This window comes from Mus pahari, chromosome 16 (assembly GCF_900095145.1).
Source record: "Mus pahari chromosome 16, PAHARI_EIJ_v1.1, whole genome shotgun sequence".
Classification (NCBI taxonomy): domain Eukaryota; kingdom Metazoa; phylum Chordata; class Mammalia; order Rodentia; family Muridae; genus Mus; species Mus pahari.
Window position 1 is genome coordinate 27,460,072 of NC_034605.1, and position 13,573 is coordinate 27,473,644.

General features: G+C 41.5%; 6 non-coding genes across 6 annotated transcripts; all 6 read left to right on the plus strand.

Annotated features, from left to right (window-relative positions):
* The first annotated feature begins 7,877 nt into the window (after positions 1-7,877).
* Trnag-gcc lies at positions 7,878-7,948 on the plus strand. The gene has a single exon. It is a non-coding gene; the product is annotated as a tRNA-Gly (tRNA).
* A 414-nt stretch (positions 7,949-8,362) lies between these two features.
* Trnam-cau lies at positions 8,363-8,434 on the plus strand. The gene has a single exon. It is a non-coding gene; the product is annotated as a tRNA-Met (tRNA).
* A 356-nt stretch (positions 8,435-8,790) lies between these two features.
* On the plus strand, positions 8,791-8,872 carry Trnas-uga. Its single transcript has one exon. It is a non-coding gene; the product is annotated as a tRNA-Ser (tRNA).
* Positions 8,873-9,692: 820 nt separating this feature from the next.
* On the plus strand, positions 9,693-9,764 carry Trnaq-uug. The gene has a single exon. It is a non-coding gene; the product is annotated as a tRNA-Gln (tRNA).
* A 494-nt stretch (positions 9,765-10,258) lies between these two features.
* Trnaq-uug lies at positions 10,259-10,330 on the plus strand. The gene has a single exon. It is a non-coding gene; the product is annotated as a tRNA-Gln (tRNA).
* A 2,253-nt stretch (positions 10,331-12,583) lies between these two features.
* On the plus strand, positions 12,584-12,665 carry Trnas-gcu. Its single transcript has one exon. It is a non-coding gene; the product is annotated as a tRNA-Ser (tRNA).
* The last annotated feature ends 908 nt before the right edge of the window (positions 12,666-13,573 follow it).

A 13,573-nucleotide genomic window follows, 5' to 3' on the forward strand; every position in this document is an offset into this window, starting at 1 on the left:
TCTCTCTCTCTCTCTCTCTCTCTCTCTCTCTCTCTCTCTCTCTCTCTCTCTTTCAGTTTTTCAAGAGAACAGGGTTTTTCTGTGTGATAGTTCTGACTATCTGCAACTCATTCTTATAGATCAGGCTGGTCTCAAACTCGAACTCACAGAGATGTTCCTATCTCTGCCTCTGTCTCCCAAGTGCTGGGATTAAAGGCCTGCACCATGTGATTGGTAGCATATCCTAAATTATACATAATAAGTGTGTTTCACTGTGGCTTTTTTTTTTTTTTTTTTACATTATAGGATGTATTTTGATCATGTTCGTCCCTTATCACTCTCACTTGACATCACCCTGACTCCTGTCCCCACCCCACCCCTCCTTCTTCCCAATCGGACCCCTTCTTCCTTCATGTTTGTGTCTGTGTGTTCCGGTTTCATCAAGGATACTTATAGGAACACGACTAAGGGTTACTCAAAGTAGGATAGGCATCTTACCAGTGGCTTTGGAATTCACAACTTCCACACAACCATTAATTGCCTATAGATCCTCAGGGCAGGCTAGAGCCCTATGAGCCCCTCCCACCTCCTTAACAGGACCAATCAAATGAAAGTGATCACAGCATCTGAGAGCTCAAAAGTGCAACAAAAAGCTTTATCCTGCCTGGAAGACAGCAGTCCTTCCTTTCTTCTCTCTCTTCTGAGATGTTCCCTGAATCTTGGATGGGGTGATAACAGATTTCCAATTTTTGATGGAACATTCAGTAGTCCCTTCCTCTCAGCATCGTGGCCAGCTATAAATCTCTGCAGTTACCACTTCTCGCTTCAGAGAGCAGCTTCTCTGACTGTCCTAATCTATGGTAGTAAATGCAGACAGTTGTTAGAAGACAATTTAACCAGTATATCCATTAACATAACAAGGACAGTAGCTTTCTTACCATGACCTATGATCTCCCAAGTCTGGAGAGTTTTAAACTACCAGAAGTGATTTCTCTTCTCTGGAGTAGGGCTCAAATTCAACTGGTTATCCCCCATAACAGAACTGTCCCTGCCACACCAGTAGGCATGCCTTGCCTGGCTGCTGGAGGGTAGCATGTCATTTCATAACCGAGTATGATTGTTGACAAGTCCCCTTACCACTACCACAAACACCAATCTGCATAGAACCATCCATCGTTATGAGGGCTATTCAGCAAGAAGGGAGATCCTAGCTCAGTTTTAGCTTCATTTTTTCCATGTCTTGTCTTCAATGGAGGGTTACCTTCTAGTTCAGGTGGGCAACCAAGGGGCAATGGCAATGACCAGTATTGTTTCTAAGGCCTGAGGGAGCCTTCCTAGCCAACAATTCATAGAGAAGTAGCCCATCCCTTTTTGGGTTTTCACTTCATAGCCAGTGGCTTCTAGGAACATCTTTATCCATTAACAGGTCTGTTAAACTAGGCGTGGTGGTGCACACCTTTAATCCCAGCACTCGAGAGGCAGACAGATTTCTGAGTTTGAGACCAGCCTGGTCTACAAAGTGAGTTCCAGGACAGCCAGAGCTATACAGAGAAACCCTGTCTCTAAAATCCAAAACAAGTTTCTTGTTTAAACAAGAAAAACAGATCTGTTAGAATGACTTCTTTCTTTCTTTCTTTCTTTCTTTCTTTCTTTCTTTCTTTCTTTCTTTCTTTCTTTCTTTCTTTCTTTCTTTCTCTCTTTCTTACCAACTTACCAGAATTGGTTCTCTTTTCACTGTGTGGATCCTGAGACAGGGTCGCACTAGGTAGCCTTGGCTGGGCTGGAACTTGTTATATAGAATAAGCTGGCTATTGAACTCACAGTGCTGAGATGAAAGGCCTGCATCACGCTATCCACAATTGTGGCTTTCTTACAAATACAAAATGAGCTTGCATTTTATTCCATCTAATATCTAGTGAGCAAATGTATAAGCTATCGCCACCACTGAGAAGGAGAACTAATGTGTAGAGGCAGATGCGCATGCAAACACACACACACACACACACACACACACACACACACACACACACACAGACATAAGTGGGAATGTAGAGAAGAGACAGGTGCTGCATTGATACATTGTGTACTGTATCAATGCAACACCTGTCAATGAAATACTGATTGGTCAATAAGCTTAAGCAGGAAATAGAGGATGGGGCATCCAAGAGGGAGATGGACTCCCGGGACAGGGCAAAAGAGGGAGATTGGGCTGGGAACATGGAGGAGGGCAGAAGTACGGGAGCTGGGCAGAGGTTGTCAACCACATAGCAGAACTTAGATGAGAAAGTCCCTAGGGTGTGGTGGTACACGAAGCAGAGGCAGGCAAATCTGAGATCTTGACCAGCCTGATCTGTCTATGTATGAGCTCCAGGGCAGACATGGCTACACAGCAAAACCCTGTTTCAAAACAAAACAACAACAAAAAAACAAGTAAACAAATCCAAAACAAACTTGAAAGATGTGTGAAGTTGTTGTTTTCTAGGTGCCATCGTGCATCAATTAAATTTCACAGCATGTTCCACAATAACTAATGATTCTACCTAGTACTAACCGCATACCCCTCTTGGCAGGAGATTAAACAATATTTTGTTTGTTTTTGTGATTTATCTCTCTCTCTCTCTCTCTCTCTCTCTCTCACACACACACACACACACACACACACACACATTATTTTATTTTATTTATTTATTTATTTTGTTTTTCAAGACAGTGTTTCTCTGTGTAGCTCTGGCTGTCCTGGAGCTCACTTTGTAGACCAGGCTGGCCTTGAACTCAGAAATTTATCTGCCTCTGCCTCCCAAGTATTGGGATTAAAGGCATGCGCCACCATGCCCAGCTTATCGCCTATATTTTCCCGATATGTATAATAAAGTTTTTTTCTTGAAAAGTGGAAAATATATTTTGTTTTGTTTTTAAAGACCCAGTAACCTAGCAATCCAGCAATAGCAAACATAAAAACAGCAAGGGGGGCAGCAGAGGGTGCAGCATCCTCCACAGGCCCTCTCAGGGTCTCTTGAATTTGTACCCTCTCCAGATTTTCCAGAATTAAAGTGTCTGCAGCCAGCAAAACACGTTCCCCCTCCCCCGACTCCCCCATATAGCATGGGGCAATCATAGTTAGTGGTTGTGGATAAACTGAAGCAGCCCTGTATCCCATACCTGGAATTAAAATGCAAACATATATATATAACATAACATAACATATAAAGAAACAAAAACTCTTACTGCACAAGGTTCCCACTGTGGAGCAAATATCAGGTCAGTGTGGAGAAGAGCAAGTATTAACTGGTGATTAGGACAAACTATGTTCTCTACAAGAACAAGCCCATACTTGACCCAGGTAGAGAGCGAGCTGTAAGAGTGATGGGTAGCCTCTGGCTCACAGTGCGAGGGTCAGAGTGTGGGGGTCAGAGTGCAGGGGTCAAGCCTGAGTTCAAGGAATGTGTCCACCAAAATATCCCCAGAGCCGATTGATTTAAGGACAAGGAGGTGGGTGGGAACGCTGAAGGAACTGAATAATGATTACATTCTAGAGAAAGGGTTGTATGTAAGAGAATGGTATGACATAAAAAAACAAAACAAAACAAAACAAAACCTGGTTTTTTTAACTTAACAAAGTAGCAGAGAGAACTTCAGTTGTTGATGTTGTATGCAAAAGAGTACTTAAGGATCAACAAGAAACAAACAAACAAACAAACAAAAGCTTGGCCAATTCATGATGCTTCATTGTAGCTTGAGTGGAATTTCCGTCCACCATGTGTGTTCCTTTCCTCTGATGTTGTTAGGGTGCAACTGTTTTGAACATTTGTTAAAAATGTCAGGACACGAGTCCCAAGAGATGGCTCAGCAGTTAAGAGTGACTGCTGCTCAGGACCAGCTTCAGGAGACTAGAGTTCAGTTTTCCAACACCCCTATCAGTCTGTTCAAAACTGCCTGTGATTCCAATTCCACAGCATCTTTGACACACTTCTAATCATTTTGTGCTGAGGCCAGGGTGGTCTTGGTGGGGACAGAGTGACATGGTTCCTGCCCCTGGGACAAGGCCCTGGTGTTAGCCTCCACAAGTGTGGCTTGCTGCTGTGGGTGTAGGGCTTGTTTGTGTAATAATGTGCATATTTCACATTCCTCTGACGACTGTCCTCCCAGTTAACGTTTATGACTCCATGATAATCAGAGAGCATGAGGCAAAGGTGTGGCTGTGTCTCAGCAAAATGGCAAAAGCTGGGTCCTTCAGGACAGCCCTTAGAGCTGTGGGAAAAAACTCTCAAAACACGAGTTTGAAAATATATAAGAATTTCTCAACTCTGCAATCTATAAGGATGCAATGTGGATTATACAAAGGCAGATAGATTCCTGAGTTCAAGGTCAGCCTAGGACAGAGTGAGGTTCCCAGGTATGGTTAGAAATGATAATTTCAGGGCAGGGCTCCATCCAACTAGCTTATTGTTTGTGTTTAACATAGGTAGACAGATCTCTGAATTCTTTTGCAATGTTAAGGGAAAAAAAAATGCATGCTTGCTGTCACCTAAGAATCAAAGGGTCACGGGATGCTGTTTCATAAGATAAAAGGAAACCTGGAGTAAGTGACTGGATTAATATAGAAAATAAAAGACCGAACCTGTGTTCTGCAGGAGATGAGCTATCTACAGAATTTTTTTCGATAAAGAGAACTGCTTGTAGAACACCCCCCCCCGCCGCCCACACACATGACAAGGACAGAGAGATCTCTTAGAATAGCAAGAGAACACATGTCTTCAGCTTGGATCTATGATTTGTCTTCGAGCCATTCTTTTCGACGCTCCCAGACACCCCTTCTCTCAGAACCCCTCTCCATGCTGAGGCTGGTCCTTGGCAACCATGGGCAAACACATATACGCACACAAATAAATACTTTGTTTATACATATACACAAATAATTAGCCTTTTTAAAAATGGCGGGGCAGATTTTATTCGAGTGACTGCGGTGGAGAAAGAGACTGCAATAAACAGCTGAACTCAACTCTCTGTCCCGAGGTTCAGCGAGGGCAGTAGAGGCTTATGGACGGTGGCTGGGCAAGGCTGGGAGAGGAGCGTCTTAGGGAGGACCCTCGCTAGCTGATACGGTATGGTTTGGCAGGATTCTTACTTAAACCTGGCTAGACAGAGCATGTTTGAGGCCTCCATACCGAGTGTCCAAGGAAGCTGCACTGAAGTGTGGTCAGAATGAAAGACTTTCGTGGAGAGCCCTCCCTCCCCACGCCAGTCTCAAGAAGGTGGCACCCCAAAACCACGAATAATCCATCTTGATGTAAAAACACGAGGTAGTTTATTGGCAGAGCTCCGGCCGGTGCGTACTTCATGCAGGAGGTAGAGGCACCGACCACGTGGCCTGAAAGCTAGGGGTTTTTATAGGGGGAGGGGGAGGGACTAGCAAGAATTGGTGCGGTTACACACAATTGGCTCATTTAAACATCAGCAGAATGACCATACGTTTACGTGCAAAAGCAGGAGTGTTAGGAGACCTGAGGGGCGGGTCAGCAGAACATGTGGTTAACACATGATTCCAAACCATCAGTCCCAGGAATGTTCCAACAATGGTCTGCCTGGGTATGCCCAGGCCTGACCCACTGTGTTCTCTGCCTCAGGCTTCCAAGCCTACAACTTTTTTCTCTGGACTTATTTGACATAAGTTACATGAATCCCAGGCCTTAAATTTCATTTCCCTTCAAGAGAGGAAATGCTGTACTGTGCTTCGGGGAGGCCGTCTCACCGCTAACCCATTCTGGAGAACAATGACCAGAGGATTAGGGGGACATGACCCATGGTTATAAAGAATCTTGACTTTGGGGTGGGGAGGCAAAGCTGAGCTATAGTTTCATGTAGCCCAGGTTGGCCTAAGCTTGCTGTGTAGTGTAGGGTGAACTTGAACCTCTGAGCTTCTTGTTTCAGTGCCAAGATTCTAGTTTTATATATTCCCCTACAAACTAAGAAATGATACATATTTTTCTATTTTTTATTTTTTGCTTTTTTAAGACTCAGTTTCTTCGTGTAGTCCTGAGTGCCCTGTAACTCACTCTACAGAACAGTTTGGCTTTGAACTCAAAGATCTGCCTACTTCTGCAATTAAAGGCATGCACTATCGTTGCCCAGAGACATTTTGACTTTTTAACACCAGAAAACTGAGTCCACTCAGTGAGAATCTGTCCCTAGAGCCTAGTTACTTCAGGTAACAATGTCATTGATTTGGCTCTGCCACTGGAGCTGAGGTCCAAGCCCTAGCAAAGGAGTTCATGTTCATAATTGGAGGCAGACTGATTCTGTCATTTTTATTTAACTTCATATGAGATTTACAAGTTTTAAATTTGTTGTGTGTATACTTCCGCTTTGTCTAGACTCACTTTTGAGTTCAGCCTTTTTGTCCTCTTTTCCGTTCTGACTCCAGTGTGACTTCTAGTGACCACATCTGACAAGGATATTTAACCATACTTAACGACTCTAATATTTCAAATATTAGATTCTGCTTAATGTATTTCTATAGGGTATTGACTCAAAGATTCAAAAAATTCAGACAAGTCAGGCACGGTGGCATACGCTTTTTATCCAGTCCTCAGAAGGCAGAGGCAGCCCCATTTCTGTGAGTTCCATGGCCAGATGGAGTTATGCAGTGAGACTTTGTTTAAAACAAAAAAACAAAGCAAAAACAAAACAAAACAACCCAACCAAACAACAACCCCAAACAAATAAACAAACTCCAGACTAGAAAACAGGCTTTAGTTTCCAATAGGAGGAGGGATGTCTTTTGGAGTTAAGGTGTATATTTTTCTTATTGGTGTGACAGAACACCAGGAAAAAAAAAAGTGGTTTAGAAGAAGAAGAAATCAGAGACATCATGGATATATGCCATGGATAAGGAAGCAGAGAGTGATGAACTCATGTGGTGAGCTTGCTCTCTCCTTATTCAGTCTAGAACCCCAACCCAAGGAACAGTTGGTTCCATCCTCAGTTAGGGCCGTCTTCCGACTCAGGTAGCCTAATCTAGACAATCTGTCACAGACATCCCTAGAAGCTTGCTTTTTTAGTAATTACAGATCCTGCCAGGTAGTAATCATTAATCCGGGGGAGAATCTGAGGCAAGGGCCTGTATGTGTAGTTTAGACCAGGTTTGAACATTGATAACTGAGGATGACCTTGAACCTGCTGCTGCCTTACCGCCCAGGTGATGGACTGGATCACAGGGTTGTCCCACCTTCTGTCTTTTGTCCTCTGACGGGATTACAAGGTTGTCTGCCTCTGTCGTTTCCGTGCTGGAATAGCAGATGTAAGCCACCACACCTAGGTTGTTTCTAAAAGTTTTAATTTTATTATTTCTTTAAAAATTTTTATTTTTAAGTTTTTTTTTTTTTTTAAAATGAGCACCATTTAAACTTTCCTTTGTAAGCCAGATCTTTATTCCAATTGTTAGAAATAAGTAATTAAGAACAAAGTTAGGTAACTCGATCAAAATTTGAGATATTTCTCATACTCTTCAGATCTGTATACCAAATTTAGAACTTAGAGAAATTTGGCCCAGGAAACTGAAACGTTTTCTGTTGTTTCGGTTTCTTGTTTTTCTTTCTTTCTTCTGTTCCCCACTCCACAGCAGCCAATCATAGCTACCAAAAATACCTTGGAAGACACCATACTTCTCTGATCTGAAGAACGAATAAGATAGACAAGAGGGACCATATTGCTGGCTTTCATTTCATTTCTTTCAGTGAAATAAAAACCTCTATTTTTGTTTGAGATGATCTCTATTTTCTAATCATCTTTAAAAAATTGTTCCGTAGTCAATTCCTAGGTGTTGGCTTTTTCCCCTTACAAACTAACCAGATATAACGATACCTATGTAAGGAGAAAGAAAAAGAGTGGTGAAGCAGGTAGCATTGGTGGTTCAGTGGTAGAATTCTCGCCTGCCACGCGGGAGGCCCGGGTTCGATTCCCGGCCAATGCACTTTCGACATTTTAAAGTTTTTTTTCTTTCTTTCTTTTTTTTTTATGAAACCACCAAAATGAAACAAACCAAACCAAAAACCCAAACCCAAACAAACAAAAAGTGAAACTGAAAAGGATTTGTATCCAAAACGAGGGATTTAGCAAGTTCAAAGCTTTTGCAAGATTGGTATTAAAAGTTCTGACATTAAGTGTGCCTTTTGCCCTGTAACCCGAAACAATTCTTGCTGAGCTCCCAAGTTCCAGCTTCAGCTTGACCTATTTTCAACAGGAAAAATTCTAAGTCGGTGAGTTCGTCATTGACTTTCACATTCGTGTAAAGGTTTCAAATTACTTTTCATATAGAGCTGAATATTTAGAAACTGGACAGCTTTGTCTTTAGTAAAGATTTCCAAAACGCATCATCCTATGTGTCAGCAGAGTGGCGCAGCGGAAGCGTGCTGGGCCCATAACCCAGAGGTCGATGGATCGAAACCATCCTCTGCTAACCAGTGTTTTGGCCAGGTTTCAAGGAATATCAGGGTTTTGAGTACAGAACTTTTCCTATAAGAATCACAAGGTTAGATTTTGAAGTAACTACGTATGTATTCAATAAAGGTTCCTGAGACTGTCATTCAGATTCCTACATTTGTGATCACTTCGTCATGAACCTCTTGTCTCTCCCGAGGACGTTCTTATCAGCCAGCTGTTGGGCTATAATTTCTGCCTCCTGTCTTCAATCGCATTGTTTTTAGTACGATGGTAAGTAGTCTAGATCTGTTATTACATCACAGAAATATTGTTTGAAAAATGTTTAGAGAATTACTTCTCATGGGAATATATCCTGTCAGTACACGCGCTCTTGTAGTCGTGGCCGAGTGGTTAAGGCGATGGACTTGAAATCCATTGGGGTCTCCCCGCGCAGGTTCGAATCCTGCCGACTACGTGTGTATTTTCTTGACATGTAGTTAAATCAGCGTAAACATCGAAACACCCTGTTTTCTTTTGGTTGAGGACAGCATTTTATTTCAATTCCATTTTCTTCTTTTGAATCTAGCAAGATGTAAGGTCATGACGGTATGACATTGAAATATGTTTCTTGTCTGAACTCCAAAATCTCTCTTGCACTCAAGGTACATGCATGTCTGTCTACTCCAGAGTGTATTTAATGTTTTGACATAAATGCTTCAAACAAATTTTCGTTTGACCTGCCTGTATATTGTTTCGGAAAACGAATTTCTGAGTCAAAATAGCAGACAAATTTCAAAACTGTTTTTGGCTAGGTTTAATTTTAAAAATAATAATGCAATTGCTATTTTAAATTCCCAGACTTCCTAACCGGTGCAGAGATTGCTGTCGTAGAGTAAAAGTAACAAAATAAAATATATTATTAGCATTATGTGAGCAATCGATTCATTGTGACATGCGGATAAGGACAAAGAAAGAAGAAAGTTAAATAGGTAAAGCAATTTATTTTGTATCCTAAAGTACTGGTAAATTCTTCGAATTTTATATTTAGCTCCTTTTTTCTTGTGTTTGCTACATACCAAGAGATGTCTAGGTGTTGACATTTTGTTCTGTGAATTCCGGTGTAGCAAATGTTGATAACTCTGGTCTGGCAAACACAGTTCTTATTTTGCAAGGAGTAGTAGTTACACTTCAACTATTTTCTAGTAGTATAACAATGTTACAAATCCAGATGGCAGAAACATGCATCAGTCTTTTGACTCTTGGTCTAATGTCTACCAAGGCCATTCGTCAGCATGGGCCCCATGGTGTAATGGTTAGCACTCTGGACTTTGAATCCAGCGATCCGAGTTCAAATCTCGGTGGGACCTCATGTCAATTTTGGCGCACCTCCCTCAGAATTTGTCTGTGCATTATCCATAACAAGTTCAGAAGATAGCAACCTCAGGAAGTTACATGGCATCTGAACATTTTGTCAGCTCATCTAAACCCTTCCAAGCTGTAAAATCAGATGCTTTACGTCTGTATTTACTCTTATCTCTCATCTGAAGTTTTACCAGGAACCACTTTTGTTGGAAACTGCAGTTTCTAATCTGGCAAAGTTTTGTGGAGACGCGAGGATTAGGGATTCGTCTTGTTTATCCTGGAGCTGAATTACTTTGTAAAGGACCCCTCGTTATTGTTTGAACGTCAGTAGATTTTATACATGAATTTGGTTCTAACAAGACAGAACACGTGAGGTACTTCTTGTACTTTCTTTCTGAAGTGAGCTTGTCACAAATTAAAATCTAATCTACACATTGAGATCAAAATACATGTAAACATACTTCAGGTAGTTTGTTATGGACAATAACGCTTTATGTATGGCCCCATGGTGTAATGGTTAGCACTCTGGACTTTGAATCCAGCGATCCGAGTTCAAATCTCGGTGGGACCTTCTTTCCTTTTGTGTTTCTACCAGTTACTGGATCATCTTTGCTTACATTTCTTCCAGTGGCTGGATTCTCCTACTCAATTCTGGTCCCCGCTAAATGTACGTGTGGTCAGAGAGTTAGCTGTTAGAGTGTCCATGTTTTCCCTCAGCAATCTTTTCTCTGGAATCTCTTCGAAATATATTTTCTAATGAAAAAAAGAAATGTTAGCAATAAGCTAACATTAGTTATCCGGAGATATTCAGTGATTGTTTAAGAATAATATGGTATAGTGGGTTTTATGCTACACTCTAAAATGTGTTCTGTTCATGTCATGTTTCTCCTTCCTCTGCACCCACACCTCAAGTCTCCTTAATCACCCGTTAGCTCGCCTTCACCTAGCTCCAAGTGCTTCCCTTTTTAAAATTTCAGTTTTTCCTTTTCTTCAAAGTTACTCAAAGTAAAATTGGCCTGTTAGCATGGGCTCTGTCTTGGAAAGGTTTGGGGTGCAGTGGTACAGTAGTGCAGTGTGCTTATCTTAGGGCCCCTCTTGTTTGAGACAGTCCCCAAGCCCCTACACTCACGTGTTGACATTATTTAGAAGATCAACTGTCTATTGAAAGTGCGTGCGGGACTTTCAGTTTCAATTACCTAGCTGAGGGCCCTCAGGATATAACAGGTCTAGCACTTGGTCTTCACGCCTCAGTAGATCTGTCTCTGTTTGGTGTCCTGACTTTTTATTTTCCCCCAAATTAGGAATATACCTAGCATGCATAGACAGACACACCTTTAGACTTTCACTTTCTCTTCTCAAATCCTAGCTCCTTGGGTAACGGAAGCCCTGGCACCATCACCCACTTTTCTTATTTTACTTATTTATTCTTATTAAAACACACACTCGCCCTCCCCTCTCCCTCCCACATTGCATTGGGTACAGAAGAAAAATAGAAGAAAAATAGAAGCATATTCTCTGGTGTCCAGCGACGGGCCCGGATGATAGTTAGGATCTAGCCTGAGACTCAGACTTGGGCCCTAGGGTTTGTCTTCTGATGCTGTGTAACCTCACAGCTTTTCCACAGCACACTGACGTCTTTGATTTCCATGGAATGAGGTAGAAACTTGATCAAACAACAACAAGACATCTCGCATCTTGACTAGTAGGACGATTAGAGAGTCACTGAATATCTCCTGATAACTAATAATGAGAGGTCACAGGTGTTGCAGCCTTTCCTTCCACTGTGACCTTCTACATCACGTCTACTCTGATGCACAAACGCCATTTGTAGTCTACCTTTTGTTTTTGTAATGAAACAATGTTCTTTCTTAGTGTATCATTTATACCTTTTACTGATTAGGTATCTGAACAGTTTGCCTGGAAGCATCCACCTAGAATGAAACCTCTCTCGTGTTCCTTCCTCCAAGTCACGGAGCCCACGTGCAAATAATGCCTCAAAGCCCTTTCTTACACCTTCTTGCTGAGTCTTCCAGGGTTTCTTTTTAAGATGTGCTCTTAACTTGCAGAGCAACAATTCCAACTCATCTGACTGCAGATGTGTTCTTGGTGATCTTTGCTTGGTTTGGTGTAGAAACAGACATCAATAAGGAATATATCAAGAGGAAATACCAAATGACTAGTTTTGTCAAATTTTTCTCTATAAACTAAACAAAACAAAGTTCTCGGATTTTAAACTAAACAAAACAAATTGCTCGTATATCCCGGCAATTCTGTGTCTCAAAGTCCACGGTCTGTTAAGACCCAATAATAATTTAACATATCCCACCTGGGATCCTTGGAGTCTAGGATTATGCCGCAAGGCAGGCATTTATTTATATTGGAAGTAAAAAGAGATGCATCATAACTCTAATGATGATATAATTAATATGCACGGCCACAAAAAAAAAAAAAAAGACAAAATCCAATCTTCGTTTTAAAACGAGAGTCATCATAAACGGTCTTCCTTATTCATTTCTCCTGCTGTGGCTTTATCCAGATCCACTTCTTCCCAGCAGTTTGTTTATTTCTTTCTTTCTTTTTCTCTGATCAAAATAAGGGGGGGAGGGGTGCATTTATAGACAGCAAAGGCTTTGGTTTCATTAATGACAGATGCGATAAAGTGATGAGACTAATTAAACCGTCTAATTAATAAGCCAAATTAAACTAATGTAATTCTCCTCTTCAAAAAAAAAAAAAAAATCCCCAAACTCAAATTAATTTTCCCCGACTCGGCTCATTAACAGGTACACAACATAAAAACATATCCCAAGCTTACAGTAGGTATGACGAGGTGGCCGAGTGGTTAAGGCGATGGACTGCTAATCCATTGTGCTCTGCACGCGTGGGTTCGAATCCCATCCTCGTCGTTTGGTTCACTCTTGGCTCTATGAGCCTGAGGTTTTAGCGCCGGGCGGTGAAGAACATCTGTGCATTTTAAACTTAAAATCCGTGTTGCCATTTCCTTGCAGCTTGTATGGTAGATTTTTTCCCTCTTTCTTTTCAGTAACAAATTTATTCTCCCTTTTGTCGTCATGTACCTCTCGATTGACTCAGTTTCGCATTTTTGAGAGTTCACGCCGGTTTATAGATACGGGGTTGTCTTTCCTTACAGTCTCCCCCGCATATCTACACCCCCTTCCGCCTTTCACTGTTTCCTGACTTTACCTTTTAGGACTTGTTTCTCTCCATTCCTGTTTCTAGGTATGGCATTCCTTCTGCTCTTCTCTGGCAAAAAACTTGCCAATAGTCCTTCTTTGCTTTGAATTTCCTCTGACAGAAAGCGTTGCTGTATTGTAATTGGAGATTGTCTTAGGCATTCCAGTGTCTACTTCTCCTTTCCACATTCTTACACTTATTTCTTAATTTTAGCACACCAGAAACCCAGAAAAACATTGCTTACCTGCTTTTGCAGCAAAATGTTGTGCACAAAATTGGTGGGGATCACTAACGAAGATGGTCTCTGAAAATGTTTCTTCTCTTCGTCATTTGTCTCTTTTATAGACAAGGGTAGAAGGCGACTATTCAGATTGGAAGCAGGATCCTGAATAACGTGGACACTGTGCTCTGTCCCTGAGATGCTTGATGTTAGGAACACCTGAGCAGTCACATCCTGGCCTTCCCTGCACTTTTTCTCTTTATCTTTTAAGTTTTACAAATACCGAACATGTATCATATTTATAAAATAAATGCTTATAGACATTGTGTGTGTGTGTGTGTGTGTGTGTGTCTGGAGGGATTTAGGGGATTGGAACTTTCTCTAGGTGTAATGTATCTA